Below are 20,334 nucleotides of genomic sequence, written 5' to 3'. Positions count from 1 at the left end.
GCAGGAGCAGCTGACCTTGCCTGTGGTACAAACACTGATGCTGTGCATGCATCCCTGCCAGCTCATCCACAGTAGAGTTCTGCTGCAACATCTCCTCCCTCAGTTTTCCACTTGGGACAACTGCCAGGGATCCAGAAGTATAGACTGTATGGATTCTGTAACTGAGAGAACAGGCCTGTAGCCAGCAATGATTAGCAAACAGACATGGAGCTAATATGGCATTCCATGCTGTGTGGCCAGGAAATGCAAACAATCTACTTTTACTTGTGGGCTTGTATAAAGTTTTGCCTTACTGTAGTTGAGTAATGGTGTTATATGGGTATTTCATAGCTATATCATTAACGCAACAAAACTCTAAGCAGTTTCTTTCCTTGGCTATTGCTGTAGAGGGCTTCCAGTATTTTTCAGAATCTTGGTGAGGAGGGGCCGTGGCTCAGTGGTAGAACATCTCTTCTGCATGCAGAAGGTCCCAGGTTTCATCCCCAACATCTCTAGTTAAACAGGATTAGGTAGGGCAGGGGTGTTGAACTCATTTGTTATGAGGCCAAATCTGACTTAAATGAGACCTTGTCGGGCCAAGCCAGGCCAGGCCAGGCCGTGTCAGGGCATGTGTGTACATATTTAAGATTAGGTAGCAGAGATATAAGCTTTTTAAAGGACAAATACACAATTAAAGAATAAAAAAACAAACCTTAAAGCATGCTTAAAACATTAGCGCTTTCTTAAAGGTGCTTTCTTTGTGTTTTTCCCATGGGATCCAGGGAACTGGGCAAAGGAAGCTCTGGTTCTTTCTCTCCCTCCCCAAGGGACCAAGAGGGAGAGGAGCCTCAGCCAATGGAGAAAATAGAGGTTTTCCTTTACAGCTTCTGTGTGACTGAGCCAGCCTTGCCAATCAAGCTGAGATGCAGAAGGAAGCAAGAGAGAGGGAAAAGGAAAGAGACAAGAGCCAGTTGCTCGGGGGCCTGATTCAGCCCCTGGGCTGCATGTTTGACACCCCTGAGGTAGGAGATAATCTGAAAGACTTCTGCTTGAGACATTGGAGAATGGCTGCTGGAGCAGTCTTGATAGACCAATAATCTCATTCAGTCTAAAGCAGCATCATGTGACTGTGAAACAGAAAAACACTCTGGTTTTTTCAAGGCTGCATTCCTTTCCCTGATCTCATAGATGGGCCATTTTCTCCCTTGTTTGGGGGAATAGATAAAAAAGAAAGAGCTACTCCTGTTGAAGTGGTCAGGAGTCTTACATGGATTCCTGGAAGCAGGTACCTGTGAACTACAATGACAACCTGGCTACAGGAAGGATGTGCTAGTCTGCTCATTGATGTGCTTCAGTACCTTCAGGTGGACAGAGGAAGTATTGCTGCTATTAGCTCAACAGGGTCAGGTTGCAGAAGCAGCCAATAGGGTTTCCCCTGGTAATATCTAGTTGCTGACTTGGAGCTAGCTCTCCAAATAGAGGAACTTTTCCCCCTCAAGCACATCATTGACTGGCTGCCTGCTTGTTTGCCTGAATTTCATCAGCCCCTAGATATGAAAAATCATCATGGTGAGAGAGAAAGGGAAGAGGTGGCAGCATAGAGGATGGCCTAGATTTTTTCTGTTTACCCCATGTTGAGATCAGAGTTTTGTGAAATTCAGAGTCTATCAAACTAAAAGATGGAGCTGGCTCTGAGGGATATTTTTTGTACAGTCAGTTGGGATTAGGGCAAAGAAAACCCCACTGGGCTGAAAAGGCAGCGGTAGTTTGGCTGGGATTTGGGACCAGTGAAATATTTAGTACAGGGAATACATAAAACTCTGGAAAACCAGAAAGCCAGATCTGAGATGATAACTGTAGGCAAAGAGAAGCTCATTACAGATAACAGCAGGGACACTTACTTAGGAAGCTCATGCTAATGGGAAAGATGACCCTGTAGCAGAGATAATGTCACCTGGCTCTTATGAAGCACTTTTCATCTGCCAGAGATATTTTCACACATCATGCAATCAGCATTGGTTAGTTACCTGCTCACCAATTATACAATCAGCTTTGTTGCCTGGGTGCATTTGCCCCACAGTAAATACAAAGGAGATTCAGACACCTGTTTTCTCTACTACAGTTGGCTTTACGCAGCCATTTCTCAGCGCAGATCTAAGTAGCTCCCTGTGTTAAAAACTGTTCTGCACACAGGTGTTACTATATGGTCTAACAAAAGTTCTGCAAACCTGGTTTTGCAAACTCAGAGAAACTATTGGTCATCACATGACTACTTAAAAACTCATCTTACAAGCCAATTTATGGCTGGTCCTACACATACCAATGAATCACCTGATGCCTGAATCATTAAAACAATGGTTTGTATTTTCACTGGAAACTATTGCTATAACTTTACCTATCAAAACGTTTTTCATTTCTAACAGTTTGCACAATCTGCTGCCAATCATTAAATGTGTACATGGATCTGAAAATGGATCCACAACCTTCTTATTTGATGAAGTAAATAGGTCCCCTATTTTAAATACTTAGCTGTCTGGTTTGACCAGATCCAGGTGGGCAGCAATGATGGTCTGAAGCAATAGAACAACATTGGATTTCAGTGGCATTTTTAAGACCAACAAAGTTTTATTCAGAATGTAAGCTTTCATGTGCATGCACACTTAGTCAGGCGAAAGGGGTACAGTGAGCCGTGCTACATATAGCTGGTGGGCAGTGGTTAAGCATGCAAAATAGTACAAAGTTAGAATCCAATGGCAAAATAGCGAAATCAACAAATTGAAAGAATAGCAAGTTGGGTCTGGATAGCATCAATTGTGTGGAAAAACAGCAAAAGCAATAAACACATCAGAAATGGAGAATGTAGGTGAGAGTCCACTATTACAAGGCAATAAATGTAGAGTCTATACTATCTGCACCACAGTTGCATACTCTACCAGAGTATAGTATTTTAAGAGACCTCCCTTGAAAAACTCTAGATGGTAGGGCATTAAGGTGTGCCAACATAAAGGCATGACTATAGTGAGGAACAGTAAAGATGAGCAGTAATCAGGGAGCTCTCCCGGTGGAAGAATACCAACAAATTGAGTAGAAGAAGCATGCCATGCTGTACAGATTGTGCTGTTATAACTCTTAAATAAATGTTTCTTAATCATTCTTATGGCTTCCTGTCTGGTAACTGAATAAATGTAGTCCAAGAAAAGACTGAGGAACTGCAGTCATTGCTCAACAAGTTTATCCCAGTGGAAAACTTAAGAGCCAAGTCAGATGCTGGAGTGTAAAATTTTAACTTCAAGGGGGAAAGCCTTCAACCAGGCCCAAACTGCAACAGATAATTGTCCCAATTCAACTTAGAGGGCTACTCCTGCTACACAGTTTAGAATTCCGCAGATGAAACACAGGAATTTAGGAAGAATTGAATTGAAGGACTCACATATTTTCAGTCCAGATACCAGCATTAAACAGTTGATGGTGGCCGGAATATACTGAGCCGCAGATGAATAAAAGAAATAACAGGTGATATTTGATGCCACTATAGTCGATCTTCTGCAGGTCTCCCATCAAAATACCAACCCTGATTTTCTTACAAGATCTGACAAAATTAGACTATATCATGCCACCTTCTCTCCCATAAATTGTTTAGTCCCCTACAAAAGTGCAATGCAATGGATATATCTGTGCTTCAGGCTTGTGATCTTATCATTGGACTTACAAGAAAGTTTGAGAAAGGGAATGGTCAGGGCTGTAGATTTATTTATTAGTTTATTTATGGTGCAATTTAATTCATATTGATGCCTTTTAAAGTCAATTTAAATCAATGAGCTTAGATGGACGTATCTGTTTAGGATTTCACTGTTACAAGAGAAACAGATCTGGTTCTTAACATAGTTAAGTAAACAGCTTTTTCTAAGTTTAGAAAGTTTGCATTGTCTAAATTCATCATAATAGGGAAAGACCACCATTCTAATCAACAATTGACTTCTTGTTTTAGCAAATTCATTCATTTGCTTTGTAATGCTTTCACATGAGTTTCCCCATAATTTTTCTTCAGGCACCTCATGACTGAAATACAGATGCAACGGGGCTATGGAAGCAAGATGCATTTGACAAACTTTATTTTATTTAGAAAATCTAGAATTGGCCTGTGATTTTACCACATTGTGTATTCTTCCCTTAACTTTTTTGAGGTGACAACAGAAGGTTTTCTAATATGAAAAATAAATGCATTAGTTGATCTGCTTTACATAGAGAGATCCAAATAGGCAGCCGTGTTGGTCTGAAGTAGTAAAACAAAATAGGAGTCGATTGCACCTTTAAGACCAACTTCGTTTTATTCAGAACGTAAGATTTCATGTGCATGCACACTTCTTCACACTTCTTCATTCCTCATCTGAAGAAGTGTGCATGCACACGAAAGCTTACGTTCTGAATAAAACTAAGTTGGTCTTAAAGGTGCAATCGACTCCTATTTTGCTTTACGTAGAGGAAGACATCAAGACTACTGTGTATTTACCTGAACAAAGACATTAAGATTCATCTGTTCATCATATGTTCAGAAAATCTTTCAGGTGAGCATGGTGTTGAAGGGACAGCTTGTCAAAGTAGGTCAGTTGTAATACTAATACTGTGTGACAGCATCCCATCAATCTCAATTAAGGATCACAAGTTGCTTGCTAATTACCTCTATTAGGAACAATTTTGACTCAATCAACCAATCAAAGTCACTGGTATTTCCTGCATGCATAGGAAGAATAACAACTGTGTGACCAAAGAAGCTTTCCCACCCCCTCCCTGCCCTGCAACTGTTTTGGATTTCATGAGGGCTTCAAAACTTAGTAAGAAACAAGTGGAAAACTGTATGTTGCCCAACTCTGGAGAACTGGATTGATAAAACTGCATAAGAATATGCAGTTATGGCAAAATTGACAAATTATATTAACCAAAAACCAAAATATGAATGTGAGAACTGGACATTTTTTATAATTATTATAACTTATCCTTGTAGTCAGATTTTTTTTTTGTAAAATATTGAAATACAACTGATTAAAGTTTATCTCTGTAATTAAATGTGTAGCTTGGTATACAATAATATTGAATGATAGATATGATAGATTTACATAAAATCTCATGAGTTCAAGTTGTGGCTATTTTTTAAATATGAAAACTTGATAAAGTCTCTTATGAGGTTACTTATACTCTACAGTAGATCAAATTGATAAGATAGGATAACAATTTTAAGTGGGTAAGAGAATATAGATTATAAAGGTTTTAATAGGGGGCTATATTAGACCTCTACATAGCACAATATGTTATTTAATATATGTTTTTCCCCTTTTCCCCACTCCCCATTTTTCCCTTCTGTACCCCCATTGGGAATTTAAAATAAAAACTTAAATTAAAAAAACCCTTAGTAAGAAAGAAAATAATAGAAATCTATGCTGGTAGGACCATGATGGGAAGGAAGTTGAGCTTACATGATTGATGTGGGCTGAACATAGGACTGCTAGTAGAGGAAGGTTACATTCTGATTGGAATTACTAGTAGTGAGCAAGATTTTGCCTTCCCGAACAGACTAGATCTGGCCTTTGAGTTCATTTGCTAAGGGACTTTGAGAAAGGTGAGATGCCTAGGATAATAGGACTGGGAGTTGGGGGAATCTATTTTCATAGTAAGTTACCCTAGAATAACAACACTTGGATTCTCCTTAACCTTGGACTTGTTATAAAGTTCATAAAAATAAATCAGGGTCTGAAATTAGTTTAAATTAGCCATCAGGCATCCCCCAGCAATATTTTAAAGTGAATTTGGTGGATTATAGTACAGTGAGTATCTCTGATGAGTGAAGCCTTCCATTTCTGTAAATTGGAAGCCTGCAGTCCTGACAACAGAAAAGCACTTCCATCACCAGAGGGAGTGTGATTTCCACTGATGTCTCCCTCTGACTGCAGACCCCTCCTTTGCCCCCTAATGCTGCACATGAGGGTTTCCTCATCCTTGGGGGTAGAATTTTGGAAGGCTCTGGGGGTGCCATGGAAAGGCACAAGCAAGGCTCATTCCAGCAGCAATCTGAAGTGACCAGAGAATTGCACAAGGTACTGAACAAGGGAATATGACTGAATTCCTTACTCATATAAGGCTTGTTGCATAAGGATAATAGCCCTGAGATTATAGGCTGCTGTGCTGCTGCCTTATATGGAATCAGACCATTCGTCTATCAAGGTCAGTTTTGTCTGCTCTAACTGGAGATTGCTCTCCAGAGTCTTTATAGAATCGTAGAGTTGGAAGGGACCTCCGGGGTCATCTAGTCCAACCCCCTGCACAATGCAGGAAACTCACAAATAGCTCCCCTTTGCTTGAGGTCTTTTGCACTGACTGCAGCTGGGAGTTTTAACTGGGGATGTTAAGAGTTTGAAATTGAGACTTTTTGCATGCAAAACAGATGAACTAACAAGAGGCATCTCTTGCACCATCATTTGAGTCCCTTTGGAGAGGATTAAATGTGTTTTATTCTGGAAGCCCTTTGTTACAGCTATTCTTACCGCTTGCATTTTAATATACAGATATTTTACTGGGTTGTTTGTTTTGTTTCAATCCAATGTCCACTTTCAGTGTTTCTCTTTTTTTAATATACTGCTTTCATTGACATACTTGCTGCTGTTTTTATAAGATTTTGTTTTGGTGGGGATGATTAATGTGCCCTCCTGGGCAAAAAGGTGGTGATGAAAATAAGCTAAACTAAACTAAAACCTTGCCCATAGCATAATATCAGAGCCCTGAATAATGTCTATATCCCAAATGTCTTATTCCAGGGGTGACCAACGGTAGCTTTCCAGATGTTTTTGCCTACAACTCCCATCAGCCCCAGCCATCAGCCAGTTGTAGGCAAAAAACATCTGGAAAGCTACCATTGGCCAACCCTGTCTTATTTGATCTAAAGGAGTTGCAAAGATCAATATTTTGCAAATTATGCTAAAACAATTGAGGGTTCCTTTAAGATGCCAGGCGTATGTGTGTGAAAAACTGAAGATTGCAATAGACTGGCTTTGCTCTGCAGTGCCAGTTAGGGTTCCCAACTTCCAAGAGAGGCCTGGAGATTTCCCAGAATTACCACTACTCTCTAGACTACATAGATTACATCTCCTGGGTGAAATGGCAGCTTCAGAGGGTAGACTCTATGGTACACCATAGTGTCTAGGAGAAATGGTACTCCTAGAGTGACAGCATATCCCTGCTGAACTCCCTTGCCAAACTCCACCTTCTCCCAAAATCCACCTCAAAATCTCCAGGAATTTTCCAGTCTGGAGTTGGCAACCCTTGTACCAGTCCATTTGATTGTCAACACAGACAGCTGACCCCATATGTTCATATGAAGTTCCAGCCTCAGAGTTGGCTTCGCAGTCTGAGCCTGTTAGAGAAGACTGTCAGGCTCAGACTAAGCACCTGCTCCTTTCCCCTCCAGTGCTTGACTCTGGAACTCAACCTCCTGCCTGATCCAGATTACCCTACTTGCTTCTGGCTTCAGAACTTGAATTGCTGCTGACAGAAAAGGAGCCTTGCCTGCCCTGGATTGTGCCACTCAAATCTGGCTGCATTGAACTGACAGCTAGCTGCTGCCAGATTCTGCAAGTGGACTACTTGGGGGCCTGATCCCTGCTACATTTTGACACTTTCTTTTCCAAGAGGCTTGTCTTATTATCAAGTTGAACTTGTCAGGACAGTAGACATACACATGCCAGCTGTAATTATGATAGGGAATATGAGCTCAGGGGGATTGAATGTGTTATGCAGGATCACTGGAAGAAAGTCAATTTGGTGTAGGAGTTAGATTGTTGGGCTAGGACTGGGGAGACCCAGGTTCAAATCCCTACTAAACCATGAAGCTCAGTGGTGACTTTGGATCAGTCACACTTGTTCAGCTTAATCTACATTACAGGGTTGTTGTAAGAGGAAAAGAGATGAGGCTATCTATGCTACTATGAGTAACTTGGAAGAAGACTGGGATAAAAAATTATGATGGATAGGGAAAAAACGGTGGACAAAACTGAAATCTGAATCCAACCCACTTGTCTATTGTGGGCAAAATTCCACATCCCACTTTGACACTACCACCATAACCTTTGTCATTTCCCTGTTACGTTAACAGTATCACAATATCAAAAAGTGGTCTGAACAACTTGCACACTTCTCTTTCTGAAAACTATTATGAGATTACTTTTTTATGGTATCACTTTGCTCTGGTTAGACTTCAGTTACAGTATTGTGTTCAGTTTTGGGCACCAAAATTTAAGGATGTTGACAAGCTGGAACATGTCCAGAGGAAGGCAGTAAAGATGGTGAGAGCTCTGAAGACCAAGTCCTATGAGGAAAGGCTGAAGGAGCTGGGTATATTTAGCCTGGAGAGGAGACAACTGAGAGGTGATATGATCACTGACTCAGGTATTTGAAAGGCTGTCATCTAGAGGATGGAGTGGAGTAGTTTTTTTTGTTGTTCCAGGAGGTCAGATCAGAACCAATAAAAAAGCCATTTTTACAAAGACAAAAAATAACAAAACAATAAAAGTATTAGGACCGCAAGAGGTTAAAAAAAATTAAAAACCTAAGATTTATACAACTGGGAGAGGAAGACAAACTTAGTTCAGATGGAACTCTGCTACTGCTAGCTTATTTGTTGCTGTTACTTCACTAGTGTTACACAACTGTCATATTATAAGTACTGTAAAATTACTTAGGAAAGGATGACCAACAATGTACAACAGGAAATTAAACATTAAAATCCTGGAAAAATGGAAGTGTTTTAAACTGGAAACTGAACATAAAACTCTGATGGGAGGAGTTCCACAGATGAGGTGCAACCACGAAGAAGGCTCTGCCTCTAAACAACTAGTCATGGCTACCTATTTCACTTCAAAAAGTGGTGGCACACCTAGCAGAACCTATCTTAATATATGAGTGGGTTCATATGAAAGGACACAGGACATAACACAGTCAGGGCCTAGCCCATTTACAGCTATAAAAGGAATCACCAGTACCACTTCTGGAGATAGCGGGAACGAAACCACTGAAGCATGGTATCCCTGATTCCCATTTCAGCCAGTCCATCTGGGATAAGGTGCAGGAGTGGGCTCTGTGCCAAGAGAGACCTACATGTACTTATTTCTTACTTAACTCAGCTGTCTTTCAAACTGTTCACCATCTGCTGCATTGTATCCTAAGTAACATGTTTTCAAATTACTTCACTACAGGTCAGAAATAATTTGAATTGGCTAAGGGCAAGTTAAATTAACTGTTAAATAAAGGTAATATTTTAGTGGGGAAGGGGGAATTAAAATTTAAGAAAATAAAAAAGAGTACAATAAGAAACATAACTTCACAGTGGTGTGCTGGCCTGGTTTAGGTATTTTCAGGTGGGTAGCTGTGTTGGTCTGAAGCAGCAGAACAAAGTTTGAGTCCAGTGGCACCTTTAAGACCAACAAAGTTTTATTCAAGATATAAGCATTCATGTGCAAGCTCACTTTTTGAAGTAGGGCTGCCAGCCTCCAGGTGGGGCCTGGAGATCTCCTGCTTTTACAACTGATCTCCAGGTGGCAGAGATCAGCTCTCCTGGAGAAAATGGTTGCTTTAAAGGGTGGACCCTATGGCATTGTACCTAGGCTTGCCAGCCCCCGGGTCCCAAAAGGGGATCCTCCAGTTTTGCAGACTTTTCCCTACCATCAGACAACTTGCAGGGCCCTGCCCCAACAGCCACCATGTGCCTTTAAATCTTAAAAGAAGTCTGCAAACTGCCTGTGTTTTGGGCTGTGCGCGCGCCTTTAAATATGAGCAAGAAGAACACTGAATGGGTGGGGCTAGTAGGCAGAGTCATCTGGGTCTTCCCAGTGAGTGTGTGAGCCATGTGATAAAGGAAGAGAAGTGAGCAGAGTACCTCTGTTAGTTTGGAGGAGAACTCCACCCCCTAGGCTGCTCTACTTTCATTTTCAAGTTGGTTGAAATACAGCAGATGGTTACATTCAGCAACTCCCATGAGTAAATTGCTCCCATGATATCACAAAAGTGTGTGCATGCAAGCTGTGTTTATTTTGGCTGCTTTATGAGATAGAGTGTGTGTGATAATTTCATTAGTGGAAGTGCAACTGATGGGGAATGAGGAGATAAAGACTGTATTCAGGGGAACTGCACTGCTGTATTTTTATTTATTTATTTTAGGGAATGGGAAAGTCTCCTGCTCCATCCCCCAAATCTCCCGGCTTCACTCCCAAAGTCCCCAAATATTTTCTGAGCTGGACCTGACAACCCTAATTTTACCATGCTGAGGTACCATGCTCCCCTCCCGAAACCCCACGCTCTCCTGGATCCACCCCCAAAGTCTCCAGGAATTTTCCAACACAGACCTAACAACCCTATTTTGAAGTGTGCTTGCACACAAAAGCTTTTTCATTGAATAAAACTTTGCTGGTCTTAAAGGTGCCACTGGAATGAACCTTTGTTCTGCTAGTTTACATATTAAATACTAAAGGACATAGGACATAGTTAACCTAAAACATTTTAAAGAGAACCAGATCCTGTAACTGTCTCAAAGAGATCCAGCATGTATCAGACTACATGATGAGTCAAATAGACAAAACAAGATCATCCTTATTAGGAAACGCACACCTGTTCTTGGAATAGGGTTGCCAGCTCCAGTTTGGGAAACTCCTAGACCTTTGTGGGTGGAGGCTTGGGAGAATAGGGACCTCAGTGGGGTACAATGCCATAAAGTCCACCTTCCAAAGCATCCATTTCTGCAGAGCAACTGACCTTTGTAATTTGGAGATAAACTGTAATTCTGAGGGATCTCCAGGTCCCACCAGGAGGCCAGCATTCCTAACTTGGAATACAGGGCATTTTCAAACATGCTAAATTTCTGTCCACTTTAGCAACTGTGTGCAAATGGTTTTTGCCATTTCACAGTGAAAACCAGTTTCAGTGTTTGTTGAAAGTGGATTGAAAGTTCATTATTTAGCGTGTGTGAAAGCACCCATAATATTTGATTCAAAGTAATGTTGTAATTCCATTTGGAATACAACCAATCATAAGCATTTGTCTGAAGTTGTTCAGTTAACATTGACCTTATTGACAATGTTGACAAATAACAGAAAGGATAGCAGGAAAGGGGGAAGAAGGCTAATTTGAGACTAATGAACACAATCATCCCAATACCTCCAAGATTATGCACAGAATTGTCTGTTAGCATATGCGTACTGTGTCAAAGGGATACACAAGTAATGCGTAAATGATGCAAAATACAGCCTAAGATGAAAATCATGACCTTTTAACCTGATGATGGCTTTTTACTTATTTTAAAATTTCAAAACCTGCTTTTATTTACAACCTAGTTCCACTTCACATCTTGTACAAAGAAAGTATAATGCAGGAGTTAGCATGTCAGACTAGGCTCTGAGAGATGTGACTTCAAATCCTCACTCGGCCATGGAAGCCCACTGGGTATTGAGAGGGGGATTTACCAGAAGAAAGAGGTAGGCCCAGGCCACATTGCTGGCATCACACAAGAAGTGGTGTCATCCCGCTGTGACATCACTGTGGCACTCTGGTATTTGGACGAAAACTCTATGGTAAAAAAGGCTTCTTCCACGGTTTTTGCCCAAACTCCAAAGTGTCAGCCCAGACATCGCTGTTGTGTGATGGTAGTTATGTGGCCTAGGCCTTCTTCTTTCGACTGGTAATTCCCTGATTTGTGACTGAGAGGCAGGGCCTGTCAGGGACTGACCCTTGACCTCAACCAGGGGGGTTGGCAACCCTGTTTCTGGGTGACCTTGGACTTCATACACTCTCCTTCTAACCTACCTAACAGAGTTGTTGTGTAGATAAAATGAAGGAGAAGAAATGGGTCCCTACTGGAGAAAAGGGCAGGGTATAAATGAAGCAGCAATGAGAGCCCACACCATATCTTTCCCCAGCACTAATGAGAGAAGGAAATGAATAGTGCCTGTGCCAATTAACAGGGTTCTCATTGCTGGTCTTTGACATACGCTCATAGAAAGAGAGATGAGAAACATAACAAGGTTGTGAAATAGAGGTTTGTTTTATAATTCTACTTGTCAGGCAAGTAGGCCAGAAGTTTTCATTTCTATTTTTTTCTTTCCCTGTCATGACAGCTGCTTTGAAAAACATTGGCGTTGCCTTTGAGAGTGCTGATATCTGTAAGCCCTCTGGTGGGATTGTAGAAACTAATTGCCTGGGACTGGCTTCAGTAAAGGAAAAGCAGAGGAAGATGGCAGAGTTGTTAATAGGACCGAATCACAGGCACAAAGGTGGGGGAAGGAAAATCAAGGGGAGAGATGACTTTGGGACTAAAATTTATCAGTGCCTCATTTTTCTTGGCTGCCAAACAGCATAAACAGTCATATTCATACCTAAGAATACACAAAATGCCTCTGTTGGTGTTTTTTTTTTTTTTTAAACCTTTGTTTTAATTATATTTGTTACAAGTGTATTTTTGTTCTTTCATTTCCATTCCCAGTGATTTCATTGAGAACCTCCTATCTCTTCTGTCTCCTCCTGCACTTATTATTTGTTATTAAAATTTTTATATCCTGTTCTTTCTTTTTTAAAATGGATCCATTCTAAAAATGGATATACTATGGCAACAGCCCCCTTCTGGCAGCTTTGCTTTTTGGAAGTGCCAGTGTCATCTGCGTTAGTCCATCACTTCTGGGGAAAACGCAGAAGTGACATTAGATAGCTCTAGGAATCACTGGAAACTCTATAGTTTAATGCCTTCCCTCATTAACCCCCTGCACCATGGAAATGAGGCAAGGCATAGTAGCATCCATTCTCCTCACCTGCCTCTTCCTGTCCTCCTTGACCTCTAGCATGACAGTGAGGTGGCAAGGGAAGGAGAAAGAGGCATGGCTGGGGCTGAGCCCACCACTGCCCCACCCACCAAAGAAAACACCAAGCTCCTCATGGCTGCTCAATGGGACTAGGAGGGTCTCTGCTGAATGGACCTGAGAGCTGGTGCTTAGTGAGTACTCTAACCTGGGAACTCACAGCCAAAGGGGGGATATTACACTGGAGAGCCATTCCCAATCTGAGTAGACCGAGGCGGGGGGGGGGGGGGAGAAGCCTGCAATGCCCAGCCATTTAACATTTTCCTATACTCAGAGCATTTTATATTTTTAGTTTCTGCTGTGTTCCTTGTGTTTTTTCTTGATGTTTTATTTTTAAAATTGCATTGCTAAATCCAACTATTCCCCTACCTTTCCATTTTAAATAAAATATCACAAGAGTTTTAAACATGTTTGTATTTTAAGTAAAAAAAATCTTTGTTTGTTTGTATCTTTTATAAAGTTTATATCTCTGCTACCTGGCAGTACATTTTATGACATTTATGGCCTGGTCCCACAAAGTTCCATTTGTGTCAGATCTGGCCCTCATAACAAATGAGTTTGACACCCCTGACTTAAAACCACATAGTGGATGTACCAGTCCTACTCCTGAAATAATTGAGCTGAGGAATAAATTGTATGTGTAAAGTCCTTATGTTACAGTGTGCAGAATGCCTGGCAGAACCCAGTGCTACTGGCATCGCAAGCTTAAAAGGACTGATCTCAAAGCACAAAGTCACAACAAATCCAAGTGAGGGCAGGAGGGGAGAATTCTGTGCAAGAAAATGGGAAGGGAACACAAAGAACACCACAAAGGGAGGGGAGACCTTCTTGAAATTGGATAGCCCCAGCAAGCCCAATCTCATCTGATCTTGGAATCGAAGCAGAGGTAAGTACTTAGATGGGAGACCTTGGAATAACAGGATTAGGAGGCAGAGGCAGGCTGTATCAAGCCACTTCTCTGAATATCCTCCATGCCCCTGTAGGCATCACCAGAAGCCACCGTGACTTCCAGGCATGCACACACGCACACACACAATACAAAAAAACCAAAAGAAAAAGAAAAGAAACCACGAACCAGCCAACATTGGTCACAAACTTTAGTTCATGAGCTGGTTCATGCCCACCCATAGTTTTGGATGTAGAGACCTTTGCAGTGGAAACAGAGGGTCCAAATAGTGATTTCTGTTCACTTTCCTTGCCTCAGATCCCTCCAGAGGCTATTTGCCTTTGTACCTCTGAAAGGCTTCTATAAAAACCAACAGTTTCTAGATAGCTATAGTTAATCACCATTTTATATTCTAATAATGATGTTGGCCAAATCTGAGAATACTTCAGCAGGAACTCATTTGCATATTAGACCACACCCCTGATGTCACCATTGCTTCACATAGGGCTTTTTGTAGAAGAAGCCCATCAGGAACTCATCTGCATATCAGGCCACACCCCCTGCTGCCAGGCGAGCCGGAACTGAGTTCTTCTGCGTTCCTGCTAAAAAAAAAAAGCCCTGGAATACTTAAATCCAGTGATTGGAGCTGTGAACTGGCAGGACAGATAAGAACATAAGAGAAGCCATGTTAGATCAGGCCAATGGCCCATCCAGTCCAACACTCTGTGTCACACAGTGGCCAAAAAAAATTATATATATATATATATATATATATATATATATATATATATATATATATATATATATATATATATACACACACACACACACACACACATATGCACACTGTGGCTAATAGCCACTGATGGACCTCTCTGCTCCATATTTTTATCTAACCCCCTCTTTTGGCCGCCGCCACCTCTTGTGGCAGTGAATTCCACATGTTAATCACCCTTTGGGTGAAGAAGTACTTCCTTTTATCCGTTTTAACCTGTCTGCTCAGCAATTTCATCGAATGCCCATGAGTTCTTGTATTGTGAGAAAGGGAGAAAAGGACTTCTTTCTCTACTTTCTCCATCCCATGCATTATCTTGTAAACCTCTATCATGTCACCCCTCAGTCGACGTTTCTCCAAGCTAAAGAGCCCCAAGCGTTTCAACCTTTCTTCATAGGGAAAGTGTTCCAGCCCTTTAATCATTCTAGTTGCCCTTTTCTGGATTTTCTCCAATGCTATAATATCCTTTTTGAGGTGTGGCGACCAGAACTGCACACAGTACTCCAAATGAGACCGCACCATCGATTTATACAGGGGCATTATGATACTGGCTGATTTGTTTTCAATTCCCTTCCTAATAATTCCCAGCATGGCGTTGACCTTTTTTATTGCAAATGCACACTGTCTTGTCATTTTCAGTGAGTTATCTACCACGACCCCAAGATCTCTCTCTTGGTCAGTCTCTGCCAGTTCACACCCCATCAACTTGTATTTGTAGCTGGGATTCTTGGCCCCAATGTGCATTACTTTGCACTTGGCCACATTGAACCGCATCTGCCACGTTGACGCCCACTCACCCAGCCTCAACAGATCCCTTTGGAGTTCCTCACAATCCTCTCTGGTTCTCACCACCCTGAACAATTTAGTGTCATCCGCAAACTTGGCCACTTCACTGCTCACTCCCAACTCTAAATCATTTATGAACAAGTTAAAGAGCATGGGACTCAGTACCGAGCCCTGCGGCACCCCACTGCTTACCATCCTCCACTGCGAAGACTGCCCATTTATACTCACTCTCTGCTTCCTATTACAAGATGAGATTCTAACCTGAGATTCTAACCTGATCTTTCTCTAAACATGAACAACACCTCAGGTTTGCAGAACAATTCTAAATCTTTTAAAAAAACCAAACCCAAATGATAAAAGAAGTGTCTGTAACTTTAACAAATGGATTTCCTTAGTGGCTGTTGCTATGCAGCCACAGCAGTCCAGGCTGTGTTTCAGTGAGTAAAAGAAAGGGGGAGAGGATAGGATCATTTCCAGGGCTGTTTCAGCCTTTGAAGGAGGACTCACTGAGGCCACGCTTGACAGCAACCACTGGGTGACTTCATACCACATGACCTGCATGACTCACCTAGGCATAGTTGCTTACTAGTCTTCAACAGCAGCCATTCTATGGAAGCCAGTGTGGTACAGCAGTAAGAGCTTCAGAGTAGGGTCTGGGAGACTCAGGTTAGAATCTCATCTTGTTATGGAAGCTCACTAGGTAATGTGGGGTGAGTCACATACTTTCAGCGTAACCTACCTCATAGGGTTGCTGTGAGGAAAAAAAAGAAGAGGAGAATAATGTAAGCTCTTTTGGTCCCCACTATGGAGAAAGGTGGGGTATTAATAATAATAATAATAATAATAATAATAATAATAATAATAATAATAATAAATATAGGAGAAGATGGGAAGCAGAAAAAAGGTAGGCTGGTGGATGGCTGAGAAGGCAAGACTGAGGCAGGGAAAGGGGAGAGGATATAAGAGTTGACTGGAGGAGGGAAAGGGGAAATAGTATGGAGAGGGGGATACAGGGGGAAATGATGTGCCCCCCTACAAGTCCTTGAGGGTTCCCTACCATGCAAGTGGCCAGTGGCCAGCATCACACAATTGTGTCACAGTTTTCCTAGGTACAGGCTGCTGCAGGGGAAGAGGGGAACTTGAAGCTAAAGGGACAGATAAATGTAGGTTGGATGTTGGATGGGAAGGGGAAAGGGGGAAAGGCTATGGTGACTTTCAAAGAAAAGGAAAGAATAAATAGCAGGGGAGGGGAAATTAGATACCTCGCATAAGTCCTTGCATGCTTCCACTTGATGATGATGATGATGATGATGATGATGATGATGATGATGATGATGATGATGATGATGATGATGATGATGATGATGATGATGATATTGGATTTATATCCCGCCCTCCACTCCAAATCTCAGAGTCTCATAGCGGCTCACAATCTCCTTTATCTTCTCCCCTCACAACAGACACCCTGTAAGGTGGGTGGGGCTGCGAGGACTCTCACAGAAGCTGCCCTTTCAAGGACAGCCTCTGCCAGAGCTATGGCTGACCCAAGGCCATTTCAGCAGGTGCAAGTGGGGAATCAAACCCGGTTCCTCCCAGATAAGAGTCCACACACTTAACCACTACACCAAACTGGCTCTCAGTTGTGATGTTATAACAATCTATTGCCATGATCCTCCGACTTCCCATCTTTCATTTTATTTCTTGAAAAAATCTGTACCCTTATGTTTGTGGTGACGCAAGGAGCCTGCTGTTCCCCTTCTCTCTCTGCAAAGAAAAGGATCATCAGCTTACTTTTTTTCCAATGAAAGAGGAGCTAGTTAAATTATATTGCGCTGTAGCCATCTAACAATTCCAATTTTTTAAAAACCTGACCCAATGGGAGAATCCTTAGTGTCCCCCAAAATGGTGTAAACAGCACCCCCATGGCTGTTTCAGTTGGAGAAAATGACATGGGGTACAAGTTCCTTCTCACTGTACATGGTCCTGATCCAAATCAGATGGCTGCACACTTGGGAACTGAGTTTTGAGCAAGGAAGGAACTGGCAGACCTTGGAGTGATCCAAGGGTGGACACCCTTGAAAATGGAGTCAGGGAGAAAAAAGTTCTGTTCAAAATAAGTGAAGAAAGACAGTATAAAGCTACTTTTAGTCAATTTCGTTCTTGGAAGGAGATTAATTTATTGATTTATCTACCAGTTTTTTAAAAGGTGATTGCTTTAAATTATTTAAGATTTCACCCTGCAGACCAAATTTCAGGTTAGAATAGACAGTGTGAGGGGCACCTTCTCTTTTAGAACCCAGATTGGCATTTTTAATGCTTTTCTTAATTGCAGGAATGAACAACATAAGTGAAAAATCAATAGGCTTGTTTCATTTCAACAAGAAGGTCTCAGCAAGATACTCTTACCTACTTCAAAATTAAATCTCTTCTTGCCTCTTTAAAAAGTTTTTAATTACTTATTAGACTTCTAGAATCCTTTGACGAGTTTCTTTTTTAAAAGAATGCTTAAATTTCTGAATTAATTTGACTGTGTGCAGAATGTGAAGGTAGATGCATAAAGAATAGAGATACATGACAATTCAACCATGGTTATGATCAGGGCTATTTTTGAGCAGGAATGCAGTTCCAGCTGGCTTTGTATCAGGGGGTGTGGCCTAATATGCAAATGAATTCCTGCTGGGCTTTTTCTACTCCGTCTCCCAAAAGCCCTGGTTATGATATCAGCAGATGCTTTCTTCCCCTTAATGGTAAAGTTGTCACTGCAGTTACTGAAAGGTGGTTCAGGTGATTCCTGAAGCTCATGCTGAGTGCAAACTGAACATGCTTCATTTCTTGGGGCTGTCTGGTTCATTTTGCAATGGGCCATCCATCGCAGTCAAGTCACTGCTGTCCCAGGATTAACAGATAATGAATCTGCCTATGTTTCTGTTTACCGACACTGGAGGATGGTTGCCTCCAGTTTGAGCCACACTGGTTTGGATCCACCAGATTTTTTCTGTGGATGAAGCACGCTTACACCTCTTACCCCCCAGGTAATGCTCCAATGGATCCAAGCCATTTAGTACTATTACATCAGGACACCAGGAATTTCACCTAATGGTTAGAAACAGAAATGATGCCACCTCAGAACAGTGTAACAACCCTGCAAAACTTAAAAACAAAACAAAACCAACCAGAAATTGCAACAAGCAGTTTGGAGGTTTACCACCTGAACTGTACTTTTCAGCATGTATTGAACCACATTATCTTAAGAACATGAAGAAACAGCAGACCAAAAGCATGCCATATAAATTGCAAAAAGCTGCAGCATATCAGCTCCTAGAAATAACTGCACCACAATAAGGAAAAAAATGACAGAAAATAAAAAAAAATTACTGAAGATGACACTTAAAATGTTGTGATGTCACAAAGCTAGTACAATCTGATTGGTTCTGTGGTACTATCACAGCAGCTTCATAATCCCTAGTTGGTTAGGAATTGGATCACTTCATGTAGAAGATGCATTTTAAACAAAAAATGACAGCAATGCAGAAACATATTAGGATTGCAAATAGGCACGAAAGATTTGAAGGAGCAAGAGAAGGTGGTCTATAATCCCACAAAACACCATGTCACCCACCAAAAAATTCCCAGGGGAAAATTAAGCACAGTCTTGATTTAGTATATTCTAGTATTCACACAATTGCCATGGCCAGGTATGTCATAGAAACGTACATATCTAGAAAAACAAAGTCTCTGGAATTGGTAAAATTTCCCAGAGGCAAGTACTTTTTATACAGCTTCCAGTTGTTTGGAAGTTCCAGCTTAAAGCCAGAAAAGGCCTGAGACCACTTGGTTACCATATAATAGACTCTTAAATAGCAGGAAAATATATTTGGTGGTGTGCATGCTGCATTCACTTGAATGGGCATGCTTCTGCCTTCCTCAGGAGAAGGAAAATCGCCATACCATCATCTGTCCCTGTAGAAACTGCTGTGGTACTGCTCATAGAAATACCTGCTGGCAGGGGAAAGTGGTGGTAGCTTTTGACAGTTAAGCAGAGTTTTGCTCCATTAGGCCCTGATAGCATCTCTAATTTGGCTTGGAAGCTAGCTGCCTTATACTGAGTCAGACCATTGGTTACAAGCCATTTTGAGTCTCCGTTGGGAACAAAAGCTGGGTGTAACTGTCTGAATAAATAAAATAAGTCCCACTAAAACCAGGAGAAGTTCAGTCTGAGTACACATACCTCATATCACAGTATTGGTGGATGCAACATACATCATCTGAACAACTAAAAAATGGAAATACCAAATTCCAAGGGCACTTTTGATATTAATTCCTGATTGCCATTGCATACATGGTCAGATGAACCTCAGCTCAGTGTCTTAACTGCAATTTCAGTTTACATCATAATTTGTGGAATAATTAAGATATCAGAATTGGAATGGCATTTAGCAACATATTGCATACGTAAGGCAATTCTTCCTTTGGAGATGCTCTCGATGCTATTTAAAAATAACTTTGTGGCATATGAAGACAAATGGCCTTTCTTTTTTGCTTTGGCAGGCTGGCAACTGTGCTAGGAGTGCACAAGAGATCCCATGGCTATTTCTGTGGACTGGAAAAGGAGCTTTGGGGAAGCATTGGGGAAGATTTGCAGGCCTTATAACTTCAGTGAGCTTCAGCTGCTTTGCTCATTCAATTGTTTCAGGCAACATCCATTAATCTAAGATTTCCGTTGTGTCTCTGTTGCTTGGCAAAAACATATTACTACTAAACAGAAGTCTGTTCTGCAGCATCTGCCTCGAGCACACTGGTGCTGTCCACAGCCATCACGTCACCTTAACAATGATTTTCAACACATCTGCTTTAATCTCTCCAGTGGCAGGAAGGTGGGTTTCAGAGAATCATGTATAGTCTGTTATGCTGGAAGGTTGGACCAATTTAGTGACCACCTCCCTAAGGACCGTGGAATGATATAAAGGGTTTAAGAAGGAACTAACAGCCAACATAGCTAGATGACATGGACACGCACACTCCTC

Source organism: Heteronotia binoei, chromosome 2, assembly GCF_032191835.1.
Source record: "Heteronotia binoei isolate CCM8104 ecotype False Entrance Well chromosome 2, APGP_CSIRO_Hbin_v1, whole genome shotgun sequence".
NCBI classification, from domain to species: Eukaryota; Metazoa; Chordata; class Lepidosauria; order Squamata; family Gekkonidae; genus Heteronotia; species Heteronotia binoei.
Note: the sequence above shows the minus strand (reverse complement) of the source record.